This window comes from Lissotriton vulgaris, unplaced genomic scaffold, assembly GCF_964263255.1.
Source record: "Lissotriton vulgaris unplaced genomic scaffold, aLisVul1.2 SCAFFOLD_914, whole genome shotgun sequence".
In the NCBI taxonomy this organism is placed as follows: domain Eukaryota; kingdom Metazoa; phylum Chordata; class Amphibia; order Caudata; family Salamandridae; genus Lissotriton; species Lissotriton vulgaris.
The window spans coordinates 587,024-606,472 of NW_028254243.1; the positions used below are offsets into that span (position 1 = coordinate 587,024).

Below are 19,449 nucleotides of genomic sequence, written 5' to 3' on the forward strand. Positions count from 1 at the left end.
TATATGGGTTATTGATTGGTTGCCCAAGTATTTGTATGGGAGACTGAGTGTGTGTGTGGGTGGCTGGGAGGTGTATGACTCAGTGCATAGATGTGTGAGCAGTTGATTCACTAGATGTATGGTTTCAAAAGTGCATGTGGAAACAGCTGTATGGGCGGTTGACTGTGTGCATGAGTGTATTGGTGAGTGAATGGATATCTCAGTGCTACATGTCAAAGTAAGTACATATGTAAAACACAGTACATGTGAGAGTTGACATATATAAATAACTGTGCACAAGAGCCAGTGAATGTGTGAGTGGCTGTATGGATCATTGTGAACTTGTATCAGGGATTGTATAAGAGAGTAAATATGTGTTAGTATATGTTTGAATAAGTAAAGTTTGTATAACTGTATAGTTGAGGAAATGGAGGTGTGATTGATTCTTTGCATGACTGACTAGGTGTGTGAGTAACTCCATGGATGAGTGACAGTCTGTGAGTGTCTGTTTACACTGATTGTATCTAAGGTTATATTAGAGTCTGAAGAGGTTCATCGTATTATCACATGAATGATATCATCAGTGATGTGATCAGTAATGTCAAATGAGATGTCATCAGTGATGTCATCAGTGATGTCATTTGAGATGTCATCAGTGATGTCATTTGAGATGTCATCAGTGATGTCATCAGTGATGTCACTGACCATGTCATGAATGATGTAATATGTGACATCATCAGCAGTGGATTGCGGGTGCGCGATATATAGTTAGTGCAACTAACTATATATGGAATTTCAATGGTTTTGTGTGAGTAAAATAAGGTTTTGTAAATGCGAATTCATAACTATATATGGTCTATAACCTATGGTTTTTTCAGTGAATTTTCAAGGTTTTGTAAATGCTAATTCCTAACTATATATGGTCTATAACCTATGGTTTTTTCAGTGAATATATATATATATATATATATATATATATATATATATATATATATATATATATATATATATATTTTACCTACTGGCGGTCGCCAGTAGGTATATATAGTTAGGATTTTTTCTCTATGGGATTTTTGAAAATTCTATGTCTAATAACTTTGGCGTTTGTGGACGGAATTGGCTGAAATTTTCAGGAAAATGGAACATTTTGTTTCTGAGCAGCCCCTGACAATTTGGGGGGGTTTCAGCAAAGGGGGGGCCGAGAAAAAAGGGGGGTCCCAAAACGCGTTTTTCCCATGTTAATTTCCATAGGGCGGTTGGCCTCACTTTTAGCTCGAACGGCTGAATGGATTTGCACGAAACTTGGCAAATTTGTAGGGACTGTTAGCCCGATGTGCCTTTTCTAGGTCTCAATATATGTGCTCCAGTGGATTTTGAGTAATTTAGGTTCAAAAAAAGATATATATCTGGGCGGAGCCTAACCACACATCTGATCTGATTGGCTGTCAGCACTCCATCCAAGAAGTGTTGGCAGCCATCTTGGGACCAATATACATGATAGCACCTCATTAAAAAGCATTGTAGTTAATAGAGGGTTTTAGGACTTTAGTTACATTATAAATCATTTGTTGATGGTACCATACTCGTTTTAGGAATTGTGGTGGGTTCTAAGGTGATTTTACCATGTGAAAAAACCTTCTGCTGTGATATCATGAATATTGTTTCAAAGAAAACTAATATCTCATGATTTTCCCACAGTGGTTTGGAAGGGGATCTATAAGCTAAACTGAAAGCATATTTTCTGTAAATTCACATTATCTTTCTCAGTCATGTGAAAATGAAGTCTGACATTCTCAGTAAAACATGTACATCCAACAAGGACAGAGACTGTCAGTTGATTCCTTTGTGTTCTACTGCAGCCTCCTAGAGTGTTCTAAAGAACAACTAGAGCGCTAACAGTCCTACTTATTACAAAGGTATTGCACACCTGAAGCCATCTTGATTGGAATAAAGTGGTAACTCTTAAAACATTTAATTTAAAAAGAAACAACATGAGGGGGTATATTTTGCCATAGAAAGTATGATTAGTGCTGCAGAATGAAAAATTAGGGCACATTTTGAGTGACTTCTCAAATCCTTTTCTATTTCATTAAAACATTCTGACATGCAGTCTCCCAAAATGGCCACCAGAGACAAAAGAGCCCAAATGTAGCCCAAATATCACCCAGATGTAGTCCAAGTATAGCCCAATGACAGAATGTCCCAGAGTGTTCTAAAGAACAACTAGAGCGCTAACAGTCCTACTTATTACAAAGGTATGGCACACCTGAAGCCATCTTGGTTGGAATAAAGTGGTAACTCTTAAAACATTTAATTTAAAAAGAAACAACATGAGGGGGTATATTTTGCCATAGAAAGTATGATTAGTGCTGCAGAATGAAAAATTAGGGCACATTTTGAGTGACTTCTCAAATCCTTTTCTATTTCATTAAAACATTCTGACATGCAGTTTCCCAAAATGGCCACCAGAGACAAAAGAGCCCAAATGTAGCCCAAATATCACCCAGATGTAGCCCAAGTATAGCCCAATGACTGAATGTCCCAGAGTGTTCTAAAGAACAACTAGAGCGCTAACAGTCCTACTTATTACAAAGGTATAGCACACCTGGAGCCATCGTGATGGGAATAAAGTGGTAACTCTTAAAATATTTAATTTAAAAAGGAACAAAATGAGGGGGTATATTATGCAATAGAAGGTATTATTAGTGCTGCAGAAAGAAAAATTAGGGCACATTTTGAGTGACTTTTCAAATCCTCTTCTATTTCATTAAAAAATTCTGACATGCAGTCTCCCAAAATGGCCACCAGAGACAAAAGAGCCCAAATGTAGCCCAAATATCACCCAGATGTAGCCCAAGTATAGCCCAATGACAGAATGTCCCAGAGTGTTCTAAAGAACAACTAGAGCGCTAGCAGTCCTACTTATTACAAAGGTATGGCACACCTGAAGCCATCTTGATTGGAATAAAGTGGTAACTCTTAAAACATTTAATTTAAAAAGGAACAAAATGAGGGGGTATATTTTGCCATATGAATTATGATTAGTGCTGCAGAAAGAAAAATTAGGGCACTTTTTGAGTGACTTCTCAAACCCTCTCCAATTTCATTAAAAAATTCTGACATACAGTCTCCCAAGATGGCCACCAGAGACAAAAGAGCCTAAATGTAGCCCAAATATCACCCAGATGTACCCCAAGTATAGCCCAATGACAGAATGTCCCAGAGTGTTCTAAAGAACAACTAGAGCGCTAACAGTCTTACTTATGACAAAAGTATGGCACACCAGAAGTCATCTTGATTGGAATGAAGTGGTAAGTCTGAAAACACTCAATTTAAAAAGGAACAACATGAGGGGGTTAATTTTGCCATAGAAAGTATGATTAGTGCTTCAGAAAGAAAAAATAGGGATCATTTTGAGTGACTTCTCAAATCCTCTTCTATTTCATTAAAAAAATTCTGACATGCAGACTGAAACATGCACTTTGAATACCAGCAGCAGACGTCCCTGGTGAGCAGTAGCTTTACTACAGTGATCTAATGTGCAACTAGAGTGCTAACATTCAGAATTTATGGCAAATGTGTGACACATCTGAATGCCTTCTTGATGGAACCAAAGTAAACAAGCATTGAAAATGCAATAGATCTCGCCCTCGTTTAAGTTAAAGCCATTCTGTTTGTAATGAGGTGGCTTTTTAGCTTTGCTTTTATTAGTGTTTTTTCAACTTTCATGTAAATAACATGCATCTGTATGCATATAAGTATATGTATGCATGCATTTATGTTTGTATTTATATAGATATACAGATGATATATGTTTATATATGTATGTATATATATATATTCACTGAAAAAACCATAGGCTATAGACCATATATAGTTAGGAATTAGCATTTACAAAACCTTGAAAATTCACTGAAAAAACCATAGGTTATAGACCATATATAGTTAGGAATTAGCATTTACAAAACCTTGAAAATTCACTGAAAAAACGATAGGTTATAGACTATATATAGTTAGGAATTCGCATTTACAAAACCTTATTTTACTCACACAAAACCATTGAAATTCCATATATAGTTAGTTGCACTAACTATATATCGCGCACCCGCAATCCACTGCTGATGATGTCACATATTACATCATTCATGACATGGTCAGTGACATCACTGATGACATCACTGATGACATCTCAAATGACATCACTGATGACATCTCACATGACATCACTGATGACATCACTGATGACATCTCATTTGACATTACTGATCACATCACTGATGATATCATTCATGTGATAATACGATGAACCTCTTCAGACTCTAATATAACCTTAGATACAATCAGTGTAAACAGACACTCACAGACTGTCACTCATCCATGGAGTTACTCACACACCTAGTCAGTTATGCAAAGAATCAATCACACCTCCATTTCCTCAACTATACAGTTATACAAACTTTACTTATTCAAACATATACTAACACATATTTACTCTCTTATACAATCCCTGATACAAGTTCACAATGATCCATACAGCCACTCACACATTCACTGGCTCTTATGCACAGTTATTTATATATGTCAACTCTCACATGTACTGTGTTTTACATATGTACTTACTTTGACATGTAGCACTGAGATATCCATTCACTCACCAATACACTCATGCACACAGTCAACCGCCCATACAGCTGTTTCCACATGCACTTTTGAAACCATACATCTAGTGAATCAACTGCTCACACATCTATGCACAGAGTCATACACCTCCCAGCCACCCACACACACACTCAGTCTCCCATACAAATACTTGGGCAACCAATCAATAACCCATATAGCTACTCATATAGCTACTCATATAGCTACTTATCAACACATGCAACAGTTTACAGAACAACAGACATAATGATGCACAAATTAAGACAGTTTAGTCACTAACCCATGCACTCAGTGAGACACATTTAATCACTCACTCATACAGTCAGTCATGCACCTACTAAATCCTTCATCCAGACACTTATACATCCACTCATTCTTCAATATGTAAGACATATTTTAACTTTACAGAAACATACAGTCACTGGATGTTGTCATCAGTGATGTCATCAGTGATGTCATTTGAGATGTCATCAGTGATGTCATCAGTGATGTCACTGACCATGTCATGAATGATGTAATATGTGACATCATCAGCAGTGGATTGCGGGTGCGCGATATATAGTTAGTGCAACTAACTATATTTGGAATTTCAATGGTTTTGTGTGAGTAAAATAAGGTTTTGTAAATGCGAATTCCTAACTATATATAGTCTATAACCTATGTTTTTTTCAGTGAATATATATATATATATATATATATATATATATATATATATATATATATATATATATATATATATATATATATTATACGTGTCTCTCTTTCTTTGCGAGGGTCGTGGGAGACCGGAATTTAATAAAAAACCTTATTCTTTCCTACCTCGTGTACGTGCCTCTTCCTTGTGGAGTTGGATGGACTTTTGGAGAAATATATATATAAATATATATACATATATATATACATATATATATATATATCTCGCTCCTCCACACGCCATAGGCGGGGCACTTCCTGGTCGGGTGCAGAAAACGCGGTGGCGTACCGCGATATAAATCCCAGCTCCAACTTTCCTCTTATCCTTCAGGAAAGAAAAGCACTCACGAGGATTCTGTAGCTCAACAGCAGTTTATTCAGGACAAACGCGTTTCGGATTTACATCCTTCGTCAGTGCCGTAAGTTCTAAACAAAATACTGGCGGCCATATTTTATTAAAAACATCACATGTCACGTGTCTTTTGTGGCAATAGAGGACGGACTTGGCGTCATTGTGTTTAACGTGGGCGCCATTTTAACACAGTAAATACTGGTCAACAATTATACAGTTTCATAACAGAACCCAAATTCGGATATCGATTTGAAACTCCATTTGTGTTACATTTCAACATTAACAAATTTCATCAATTAAAATAATATTCATAAAGTCATAATTAAGCCGTGGATCGGCAATGCAGCCTTCTAAAAAGGCTGCTGGTCCTGTGTTACCCACATAGATTTATGCCGTGTATCGGCTCAAGCGACATGTTTAAAAGCGAAACATTTGCAGACAGTGCCTCACAGGTCATATTCAGATATCACAGTGTTTCATTTATTCAAATGGATGGCCAACTCCTCCCCACTGTTCAGCCCTTTCGGTATCTTGGTTCCCAGATCAATGATATAACGTGACTCCAGCCTCCTAAGCTTAAGTAAGCGATCTCCCCCTCTAATATTTGCTGGTAAATAATCCAAACAATAATATTGCAACAGGTCCCTATTGCTATTATGTTTGATAGAGAAGTGTCGTGCTACTGGGTAGCTGAAGTCCTTATTTTTTATAGCCCGCCTGTGCTCCAATATCCTCAATTTAACCATATTGATGGTGCTTCCCACGTACTTCAGTCCGCAGGGGCACACAAGACAATATACTGCAAAGCTGGTTTGGCAGGTCATGAATTTATTCATCTGTTTGTTTTGCTTCATGCCCTCTATCTTATATGATTTTACTCTTTTGCTTGCTACACAGGCTTTGCATTTCCCGCAGGGAAAGAATCCTTTCATTTCCCTGAGGGTGTTTTGGGTTCTGGATGCGGACTTGTCTAGATGGCTGGAAACCAAGTTATCTTTCAGGGAGCGAGCTTTTCTAAAGGTCATTAGGGGATGGACAGGAATGTCTGAGGCAATAACGGCATCTGTTTTAAGTATATGCCAGTTTCTCCTCAGAATATTCCTTATGGTGTTGGACTCCTTGGAGAAAGTGGTAATCATTCTAAATTTTCCTGTGTCTTTAGTAGTCTTCTCTTTTTTCTTTAGCAGATCTTCTCTTTTTAGATTTTGGACCTTTCTACGTGTACTCTCTAACAGTGTTGTCCTGTATCCTCTTGCCTGAAAGCGATCTATGCTTCCTTTGAGAGCTATGTTGTAGTCTTCCTCGCTTGAACAGTTCCTTTTTAACCTCAGAAACTCCCCATAGGGGATACTGTCTTTTAGCTTTTGAGGGTGATCACTGTCCGCGTGCAGAATACTATTCCCAGCAGTGGGTTTTCTGTATAAGGAGGTGTTCATCTTCCCATCCTCTACAGATACTTTCAGGTCAAGGTAACTGACTTCAGTGGTACTGATATCTCCCGAAAAATGAAGATTAACTTCATTGTTGTTTAAAATTCCTATATATTCCTTGGCTTCTGCTGTGGTACCCTCCCAGATTAAAAACAGATCATCAATATATCTGTTAATCTCACAGCAGTTGTTTGAAACTCGGTCACGCCCTCCGGGCTCGGAGGAAACGTGCCGATAATCTAAAACGCACCAACTATGTACAGTGTGAATGAAAGAAATGAGGCGGCTGCCAATATGTTCAAGAAAAAAGGTACAACAGACCGCACGAATGCAAAAGCGAATGTTGCCGACAGTGTCTCTAAGGATTTAGTGACATTATTCAACAAATTGGAGAAATCATGTGAACGAGAGGTGCGGAAGTGGTGGGAGGCCACTTCCCTTCAAAACTACATAGAGGTATCGAGAGTCCCTAGGGGGTTGAGAATATATACGGTCCCAGCTTATCAAAACCCAGACCCGAAACTCTTAGAGGCATGGGCAGCGCACACAGCAGCGTCCTGCAAAGGGATGTTAGAAATCTTGGTCCAGTTTGCCTGGAGTGATCGGGAGGCAGCCATTAAAGAGATTGAGCTGATTGAGGAGCAACTAAAGAAAAACACCGATGTTGCAACTATGGACAAACTAAGAGATGGGATGAAAAACAGACTAGCGAAATATGAAACCAAAATTCGCCAACGCAAAGAAGAAAAATTTGACCGTGACGAGAGAGACTATGCTCTGGGTCGCATTCTCACGTTCTCGAAAAAATATGACCAACCCCGAAAGGACATGGTGAAGAACAAAAATGCCGCCAAGGGAAAGACAACAAGAGTGGAAACCTCCGAATCGGGGATGACAGATGCAGACCAGTCAGGAGATGAGGTAGTAGCAGGACCCTCAACTGACATTGAGGAAACTCCTTTTCAGCAGGAATATCAACTACTGCAACAGACATGGCTTCGAGGGGGAAAGACCAGACCCCCATAAAAACCAGAAGAACAAGACGAGGTGGCAGGAAAGGGAAGAGGTTGAGGAAAAACACCCCAACCAACGACCAGAGTCACAAGAAGCCGGAGAGGCAGTCGATGGTAGAGACCGATGACAACTTAACCATCGTCAACCTGACAAGTAAAGTGCTGACCAAAACTGAAGAGTCAGTACTAAAGTTAGGGTTAACCTTCTGCCCACAAACGAGTTTTGAGTTCACACAAACTAAGATAGACTTGTTCAAATTTACTCGTGGACTGAAACTCCATAAATTCTTCAAGTTGAGACCAACGACAAAAGAAGCTAAACTTTTGAAAACACAGAAACAAGACATGGATCTGTTGTCAATAAATGATCTAACGACCCTGGAAATCCTGGAAAATTTACGTAAAGATGAGGATCCTACCGAATCTGAAACTGAACAAACTTTGACTCAGAGGATAAGAAATGTGGGAACAGACCAAGATGCGCCCACCAGTGGACTTAAATCCCCCTCCCAGTTTTTTCCTATAATGCCACATGATGCCATCGACACCTTTACAGAAGCGGTCACTAAGGACCTACTGAAATTAAGGATGACATCAAAGAGGACTAAGGACTATAGAAATGAAAATCTAAACAAGGATCAGAAAAAAGCACTGAAGAGTTTGAAAGATGATAAAGACATTATATATAAACCTTCAGACAAGGGAGGAAATATAGTCCTCATGACACGGAAACATTACGAAGAAGAAGCATATAAACAATTAAAAAACTCTGACTGTTATGAAATCTGTACACCATTAATTTACCAAGATAGCATTCGGAAATTTCATGCTTTAATTAAATTGTGGCACGATAAACAGATGCTTGATGGGGATGAATATCTGTTCTTAAACACTCCTGAGCCCACCCTACCCACTTTTTACCACCTCCCTAAGATTCACAAAAATGAGAGAGAACCACCGGGTAGACCAATAGTGTCTTCATTAGGTAGTCTAACCGAAAATCTTTCTAAATTCCTCAACTATTTTTTGTTTGATGCGGTGGTTAAATTAAAATCCTATATACGAGATACCACTAATTTTATTTGTCATATTGAACAAATTACATGGCAACCAACCTATTGCATGATGGTACTTGACATTACAAGCTTGTACACATGCATTAATCACACTGCAGGTTTAACAGCCATTAAATTCTTCCTAGACAAGAAATCCATGAGATTTGCCACCCATAATTCTATGTTGTTGGAACTTATAGAATTTTGTCTATGTAACAATATATTCACCTTTAATGGGGATTTGTTTAGACAGACATCCGGGACCGCGATGGGTACCTTCTTCGCCCCCAGCTACGCGAACTTGTTCGTGGGCTGGTGGGAGGAGCAGGTAGCCTGGTCTAGGGTGAACCAAGAATGGACTGACAAGATAGTGGCATGGTACAGATATATTGATGATCTGTTTTTAATCTGGGAGGGTACCACAGCAGAAGCCAAGGAATATATAGGAATTTTAAACAACAATGAAGTTAATCTTCATTTTTCGGGAGATATCAGTACCACTCAAGTCAGTTACCTTGACCTGAAAGTATCTGTAGAGGATGGGAAGATGAACACCTCCTTATACAGAAAACCCACTGCTGGGAATAGTATTCTGCACGCGGACAGTGATCACCCTCAAAAGCTAAAAGACAGTATCCCCTATGGGGAGTTTCTGAGGTTAAAAAGGAACTGTTCAAGCGAGGAAGACTACAACATAGCTCTCAAAGGAAGCATAGATCGCTTTCAGGCAAGAGGATACAGGACAACACTGTTAGAGAGTACACGTAGAAAGGTCCAAAATCTAAAAAGAGAAGATCTGCTAAAGAAAAAAGAGAAGACTACTAAAGACACAGGAAAATTTAGAATGATTACCACTTTCTCCAAGGAGTCCAACACCATAAGGAATATTCTGAGGAGAAACTGGCATATACTTAAAACAGATGCCGTTATTGCCTCAGACATTCCTGTCCATCCCCTAATGACCTTTAGAAAAGCTCGCTCCCTGAAAGATAACTTGGTTTCCAGCCATCTAGACAAGTCCGCATCCAGAACCCAAAACACCCTCAGGAAAATGAAAGGATTCTTTCCCTGCGGGAAATGCAAAGCCTGTGTAGCAAGCAAAAGAGTAAAATCATATAAGATAGAGGGCATGAAGCAAAACAAACAGATGAATAAATTCATGACCTGCAAAACCAGCTTTGCAGTATATTGTCTTGTGTGCCCCTGCGGACTGAAGTACGTGGGAAGCACCATCAATATGGTTAAATTGAGGATATTGGAGCACATGCGGGCTATAAAAAATAAGGACTTCAGCTACCCAGTAGCACGACACTTCTCTATCAAACATAATAGCAATAGGGACCTGTTGCAATATTATTGTTTGGATTATTTACCAGCAAATATTAGAGGGGGAGATCGCTTACTTAAGCTTAGGAGGCTGGAGTCACTTTATATCATTGATCTGGGAACCAAGATACCGAAAGGGCTGAACAGTGGGGAGGAGTTGGCCATCCATTTGAATAAATGAAACACTGTGATATCTGAATATGACCTGTGAGGCACTGTCTGCAAATGTTTCGCTTTTAAACATGTCGCTTGAGCCGATACACGGCATAAATCTATGTGGGTAACACAGGACCAGCAGCCTTTTTAGAAGGCTGCATTGCCGATCCACGGCTTAATTATGACTTTATGAATATCATTTTAATTGATGAAATTTGTTAATGTTGAAATGTAACACAAATGGAGTTTCAAATCGATATCCGAATTTGGGTTCTGTTATGAAACTGTATAATTGTTGACCAGTATTTACTGTGTTAAAATGGCGCCCACGTTAAACACAATGACGCCAAGTCCGTCCTCTATTGCCACAAAAGACACGTGACATGTGATGTTTTTAATAAAATATGGCCGCCAGTATTTTGTTTAGAACTTACGACACTGACGAAGGATGTGAATCCGAAACGCGTTTGTCCTGAATAAACTGCTGTTGAGCTACAGAATCCTCGTGAGTGCTTTTCTTTCCTGAAGGATAAGAGGAAAGTTTGGAGCTGGGATATATATATATATATATATATATATATATGTATATATATATATATATATATATACATGAACAAGAGCACAAGTTGCTCGAAACGCGTCACCTGAGAGGTTTGAATTAAAATCTCCCTTACTGCAGCCTTCGTGGTCCGTGTCTTCATTTCTGGCAGGAGTGTGCTGATTGAAGATTTGCTTTTATATATATATATATATATATATATATATATATATATATATATATATATATATATATGAATATATATATATATATTCATATTCACTTCAAGCAACTGCCTAAACACGCTCTCAGTGGCAGCCAAAAATACGCCAAACAGGACACAATCCAAGGGTGTTTAATCACTTGCTACATGTTTCGGCTTCCCACAAGCCTTGATCACACAAATGACAGAAAATGTGCAAAACGTTTAAATCAAGTGAAACAAACAAAGTGAAAATGGGATTGCGGGAAAATGAGGGCAGACATCTTGTGCGAGTCAAACATATAACATAAGATCAAGACCTGAGAAACATAAGACGTGGAACATAAACAATGATATGTATACGTCAACATTCAAATACATGTCAGTACCCACCAAATACTAAAGAAAATATTTAGCATGAGCGTAACCATACTCAGGAGTTAGAAATACATAATCAATAACAGAGTAACAGGGAAAATTAAAGCGAGTGCTATCCCAAGTACAACGGCGTAAATAAACAGCACATGAAATATGTGAAAGCCGGAGAAACCCGGGACCAAAAGAAGTTGCTTGTGCTGTCTCTGGAATTAAAGAGACAGTACCATAAAAATACCAGCAACCAAATATGCCCAAAAAGAAAAGAAGGGGCATGACGTGGGCACGCATTTGCTAGACAAGTGTCTAAGGGAGCCAAAGTCATAAAACATGGACCTAAGCAGATGCCCAGTACTAATGCAAGGTAAAAGTACAATACGTGCAAGGATAGTTCAAGCCGGTATGACCAGGAAAAGTCACATCTGCACGTCATGCCCAATGCCCGCAGTATAATCCGTGAAGTGTTCAGTGATGCCCAAGTGGGCATGCCCTTAAGTATTAACAGGAACAGGAGATAACACGCCCATGTAAAAAAGTGATGGGCAAGTTCCTGAAGTGCTCTAGAAAAAAGAGAACAGTGTTAAAATCATACATGATAACATCATGTGCACATATAAATAAACTAGTTCAACAACATGGAGAGACCACCAATGTGATGTTGTGGTGGTCCTCTTGGTGGTGGTGGTGGTGGTGCAGATGCTCCAGCTGCTGCTGCTACTGTAGCCATTTTAAAGTACACAATATTACTCTTAGATCTCCATACAGGTCTTCCTCAGTCAAAGGACAAAGTCAGAATAAGGAAATATGGTGGGGGCTTTCATCATTTGGAAAAAAAACCTGTCCTGAACCAATGAAAAGTGTTATTTTCAGGTCACATGACCCGGGCTTTCATCATTTAGAAACCAAAACTGTTCTGCACCAATAAAAAGTGTTATTTTCAGGTTACATGACCAGACGCGCTTACGCGACGCGCCCCCGGGCGCATCGCGTAAGCGCGTCAGATGCGTACATTGCACAATCATATTCGCTCGAGTGCTTCCGGGTGCGCTTACGCCGTGCGTTTCACGCAGACGCGGCACGTCACGATGATATTTTCGTTTGCGGCAATTCATTTAGATAGGTCTCAAAGTTTGGTGAAAATTCCTAGTAAGACAAAACCCTTGATAGATTCCTGTTAGAAATGGGGGTCTCTAGTTGGCAGGTTTGCACCCTGTCCAAGTAGGGACCCTTACTTCTAGTCAAGATAAGGGGATTACACTTCTAAAATAACTAGCTGCGGTCGGCAGTAGGAGTTCCTGCAGGGCGGTGACTTGGGGAGGGGGAGGGGCAGGGTGGGGGGCTGTAATGTATGGATTACGGAGTTTAACAGGTAAGTAAACATATAAATAAATAAAACAAATTTCGTTGCGCGCACTGCATCACCAAATGAGATGCAGTGCGCGCAACGAAATTCGTTTTATTTATTTATATGTTTACTTACCTTTTAAACCCCGTAATCCATAAATTACTACCCCCTACCCTGCCCCTCCCCCTCCCCACGTCACAGCCCTGCAGGAACTCCTACTGCCAACCGCGGCTGAAAATAACCCCTGCTCACCCCCTTGGTAACTTCGGATAAGAAGTCAGACTTGTCTCAGGGGCAATGTATAAAGCATTTGCACATAACGGACAGTAATACAATGAAAACACTACAAAAGGACGCCACACCAGATTTCGAAAAATAGGCAATATTTATATATGTAACACAAAACCAAAATGATAAAAAAACACCATACAGTAATAATGATATGACAATTGCAAGAATCTGCTTAAAATACAGTTCTTGAAGTTGATATATCTGTCCATGGCATCACAACTTCATGAATAAACAAATCCAACAGTTCAGACTGACCACGAGGTTGCGGACCAGCTAAGGTGTCGGGAAGACCTGCAAACTACCTTGGAAATGCAGGGCATTGTGTATCTCGCGACGAGCTCCAAGAAAGCAGTGTTGTCGATGCCAGAAAGTGTTGGTCCCGGTGGTCAGTGCATGAGTCGTCGGACCCTTGAAGTCACACATGTTGCAAATCGATATCAGAGAGGTTGAATACAGGAGCACTGGCGTTGATGTCAGAAGGGATGATGCAAAGTGAGGTGCCCACAGATCATGGTGCAGGAGTTCAGTGACGGTGTTGTCAGTGAGATCAGGACTATGGTGTAAATTAGGGCGATGCATAGTACGTGTTCACAGGTCATGGGGCAGGCAGCGTGTTCGTCATTACTGAAACTCTGTAGTTGCTAGACCCAAGGTTGCTGCGATGTGAAGGAGAGTGATGCTTCAGGCAGTGCCCACAGGTTGCGGATCAAGTAGCAGTGTTGTTGATGATGCTGGATTCGACAGCACTTAGACAGTGGACCAGGGCTGCCGTGTGTGATAGGTTGATGATTCATGTACCTCAGAAGCAGTGTCCACATGCCATATTACAGGCAGTGGCATCTATCTCGGCATGGAGCATCATCGTCGGGGAGACCAGGGTTGCGGTGCAAAGCAGGGCGATGCTCTCTGTGGTGCCTTCAGGTCACGGAGCCGGCAGTGGTGTTGTTGATGATGGTGTTGAGATTTTTCTTCTGTTGCAGCACTAAACACACAATTCCCACGGCTGTTGACAGATGAACTTGAAGTCATTGATTCCTGAGACTCCCAACTGGAGGCAAGCTCTACTTTAAGCTCCTGGGGAAACTCAGGCAATCCGTTGCAGAAAGTTCAGTCCAGTCCTTTTACTGCCCAAGACATAAGCAGCAACTGCAGGCCAACCCAACAAAGCAACATACAGCAAATGGGCATTAATCCTCATGGCAGCTCTTCCAGCACTACTTCTTGGCAGGTTCCTTAGCCCAAAAGAGTTCTAAAGTTCTGGGGTTTTATATCTAATACTTATACCCATTTTTCCCTTTGAAGTTCTTCTTTGAGAAGGTTTCTCTAGCTCAGCAAAGCCAGTTCTGACCTCCTTTTTCCAGCCACACTACAGGGGGTGGAGACAGCATTGTGCAGAACAGCCACAACCTATTCAAGTGTCAGTGCAAATTCCTCCACCAGTCTAGCCCAGGATGGACCATCAGCATATGCAGGACACACATCAGCTCCCTTTGTTTCCATGTCTGGAGTGTATGCACAAACAGCCATGACAGTTTAAAACCAGACGTTAATTCCCCAAGCAGGCAGAGGCACACAGGATGGTTAAGCAAGAAAATGGCCAATTTTTTAAAAGTTGCATCTTCAAACACACAATCTAAAAACACCTTTACTAAAATATGTTATTACATTCTGAGCTCAGGGAACCTAACGTCAGTTTCTCCATCATGTCCCAAATGAAGGTAACACCTGTACAATGTTACAAGGTAGTTCCAATGATCACCTATTGGAAAGACAGCCTTTCAATAGTGGAAGGTGAAATGCATAGTATTTAACTATCAGTACATTTAAAACACACCAGTACATATCCTACTTTTCACGCACCCTCCACCCAGCCCATGGGGCTACCATGGGACTACCTTAGGGGTGACTTATGTGTAACAAATGGGAAGAGTTAGGTCTGGTAAGTGGGTGCACTAGCCAGGTCAAAATAGCAGTTTAAAACTACACTCACAGACACTGCAGTGGCAGGTCTGAGACACCTTGGAAAGGCTGCATCTGAGGGTGGCACACTCAGTGCCCACTAGTAGCATTAGATTTAAAGGCCCTGTGCACATGCAGTTAATTTTCCTAGGGACTTACCAGTAAATCAAATATGCCGATCATAGAAGACCAATCATAACACAATTTTACAGTAGGAGCATTTGCACTTTAGCACGGATTAGCAGTGAAAAAGTGTGCAGAGACACTAATTCAGCAAAAACAAAGTCCAGCATACCCTAAAAAAAGCAGGTCAGAAAACAAAAATACAGGGGAAACATGCCAAAAGATACCAGGTCTAACATCCCCCTTTCAGTCATGTTAGCGATCACCATTCATAAAAGCCACTTTTATAAGCAGGTTTAACCTCACTAGCACCTTTTAGTGTGCACTTTAATGGTCATATGACCAAAAAAAGTTACGTTGAAAAATTGAACCTCACTAGCAAGTCTTCTAGTTCAGAATCCTGAAGCAGAGCGGTAAAAGACTGACTCAGGGAGCTGATGTGTGTTAGAAATCAAAATTCAGCAATGCGCAAAAATAATAACTCAGCATCCTGGAAAGGCTTCTTTAAAAAGGAAAAGTACTGCATTGAGCACACTACAAAATACTACAGACAAAATTACAAATATTTACAAGATTTAATGTGGAGTTACAAATGTAAACTCCTCATAAACAGGCCTCACAGAATCACAGGGCACAAATAATGAAATTAAAAAATCTCAGAGGGAAACTTATTAAGTACATCCAGGCTGTTGCCATTATTGGTGTTGTAGTAGGTAGAATTTTGTGCACCAACAATCCTCTTATGAGGACATATTGACACACTAAAAGTCTTTTGTAATCAGAAAAGTTAGACCTACAGGCTTTATCAAGGTCACAACGTAAAATGAGAGGCGTACGGTCTTCATCACCACATTTAAAAAAAATCTATAAAGTAGAAGTGAAACATAAACTTGATCATGTGCTCTCTGCCTTGAGGGACACATCAAAGACTTTATCCAAGAACTCAGTGGCATGAGCATTAAGGGCCAAATTACGAGTTTGGCATCCATAGGACCGTCTAACCCGTGGTGGCGTGGTGGCTACTGTTGCACCGGTGGTCCAAACGCCGCATTACAACTTCGGCAGTCAGACCACTATGGTACCACCACAGCGACCAGGGATCTGCGATCCCTCAGTGATGTGGGAGTCTGGGGCAGCAATATGCTGGTGCTGAGGCACTGCCCAGCATATTATGACTTTCATGACCTCCACACTTTTCATGGTGATGTCTGTGCTATGAAAAGTATGGCGTTCAGGAAAGTAAGGGGGCGTACAGAGCCCCCAGTTGCCACTGTGCATGGGCTGCATGAGGGTGGCAGATGGTGTGCCCCCCAGTGTGCATGCACCCCAGTTCCTGTACGGCACTGCACAGTCCATGCCATGCAGGAATTTGCTTTGGCGCTCCCTTGGTGCTGTAGTTCAAAGGCTCACTAATCAGTCTTAGAACTGCACCACTGCGGAACAGCCAAAGCACCACCTCACAAGCCACGAGGAAACATGTAACCTGGAGGGTGGGGGTGTTCGAGTTTGGTGGTGTGGGGGTTGGACACTGTCACGGCGGTCCACTTCCACACCACCAAAGTCATAATCAGGCCATAATTTTCCTTCCAATTGGATCAGTCATGCACTAAGGGCATGTATGTGTGCCACATGGCACACAAGCCATAATCAGGGGTGCAACAGGGTGTCAAAGTGACACCCTGCCACCCTTGAATTTTTCTGTATTTACCGAATCGGTAATTACCGATTCAGTAATTGACATTCATTCCTATGAGCCTACAGGCCCATAGGAATCAATGGCAAATACTGAATCGGTAAATACCGATTCGGTAAATACCAAATCTTACCGATTCGGTATTTTTTACCTACATTGGATTTTCCGATTCATAAATAACGAATGTAAGCCTGTTGACTTTATCATGAACATAAATATCGTCCAAAGATCTATGCTTTGAGAGACCAATTAAAACGTTTGAGCCAGTACCAAAGTATAAATTAACAATAATATGAAGCCTTTCCCTAGAGACACCTATAATTTATCGTGGGCATACCTAAAATAAGCATTTGCAATGCAATTGGTCTCGCATTTGTGAAAGTTAGATCTAATAGCATTGCAAATGACAATTTTTTTACACAAAAACAAACTGAATCACTAAATGATCGATTATCTAATTTCAAAACAAATTACACAACTAATACACTGTACGCCATGTGATAGAAAAAGCAACTGCAAAATATAGGAATGGAAGAAAACAACACATACGCTAGGCATTTGAAGATGGTCACTAGGCAGACGAAGGCTGAAGAGTTATATTCTCTTGCCATGCTGACAGATTTCAATGCTCTAGTACCGGTTTCTTTTCAGCTACTGTTATGCCGTCTGCTGTAGCTGATGTATTCCTGTGTAGGGGCTGAAATAGCAGTGCCAGAACTATGCATGTTGGAGACATAATTGGAGCTGAGGCAGGTTCACATGTCTACCTCACAAGGAGACAATGGCACTGTGAGATTCATTGATAGGCTTCTGTTACAATGGTTTGGTCTAGACGGAAGGGCTTCCGAATGCGCTTGATAAAGTGAAAACAATTGCGACTATAAAGCCTGGCACGGGGACAGACTTTAATGCAAGAAGCTGTGGGCTCTGTGCTGTAAATTTTAATTGTGAAAGTGAAGGCTGCTGTGCCTGTGCCATGTTTGCTGCATTGTGATTGCTCTGAGTGCCATGACACGGTGCTCATCCAGGGGCTGGAGGGGTGGGCATGAAACCCCATTCATGCTGTAATGCAGTCTGCATGGAGAAGGGAGAAATTGAGCATGACTCATTTGTGCTGCCCCAGAAGGCCGATCAAACAGTCATTGCGCACTTAGGAGTGGGCAAACCACTCCTCCCCTGCCCTGCTCCGTTAGCAGAGCAGCCCCGAAAAAGGAGGCATAAAATGATAATAACTGAAAGTTATTATCATTTTATGTTTTTGCTTCTAGAACTGCTTGAAAGCAGTGTGGCCACGCTCTTCTGCCATAGCAGAGGAGCAACCGTAAGAGGCTGTATGCGCCATGCTGCAAATTGAACGTAAAGAGCTTGTGAAAGTTAAAGTCCTTTAGGCAGCCTGCTCTGTTTGTGATGTGCCTGCTGGGGGTTTCAAGGTAGCAACTCTAAAGCCCTGTGAGGGGAGAGATCTTCAGCGTAAGAAGTCGCTAAGCATGAATACAAACTAAAAACGTGAGGAAAAGAAACAAAGCAAACAAAAAAGTAGTGCACCCAAAATAAATAAATGGCCAGAAGTTAACCTATCCATGTAACAGGGGCATTCTCCAGGGCGGTAAAAACACAGCCAAAATGTGGGATAAATCTAAAGCATTTACCAAAGAAACAAATTAATTTTAAATTAAGCATGAGCAAATTTAGCGAATTCGCGATCCGCAAATTTGCGGATTTGTAAATTTGCATTCTGCAAAATTTGCGAATTCGCGCGAATGTGCAGATTTTTTATTTTTGCGTGTTCGCGGGTGTTCGTTGTGAACTTTGCGTATTCGCGGCGCTTTGCGTGTTCGCTGTTTTTTTTTGCCTGGTTTATCACTGCCACCCTCTCGTTTTTTATGCCCTTCTGCCCTCTGTACCACTTGTTTTTGTGCCTTTCTGCCCTCTGCAACACTCTTGTTTGTGCCCGTTTGCCCTCTGCCCCACTGGTTTCTGTGCCCTTCTGCCCTCTGCCTAACTCATGCCCTCTGTCCCACTTTGTGCCCTTCTGCCCTCAGCCATAAGTCAGCTTCAACAGGAAGCACTAATAGATAAAGTATAGCAGGTGCTTGAGTTGAAGGTCAAATTAAGTTACGCAGTCATTAATCACCCCATGTTTGGGGTGATTAATGGTTGTGTAACTGAATTTGAGATTCAACTCTAGCACCTGCTTTACTTTATCTATTAGTGCTTCCTGTTGAAGCTGACTTTTTGTAACTATTTTAGAGGCTCTGGC

The 19,449-nt window shown here is 40.8% G+C and overlaps 1 pseudogene; it reads left to right on the forward strand.

The window, feature by feature from the left end:
* The first annotated feature begins 8,237 nt into the window (after positions 1 to 8,237).
* LOC147659617 (uncharacterized) overlaps positions 8,238 to 19,449 on the forward strand; it is a 55,964-nt pseudogene continuing 44,752 nt past the window's right edge.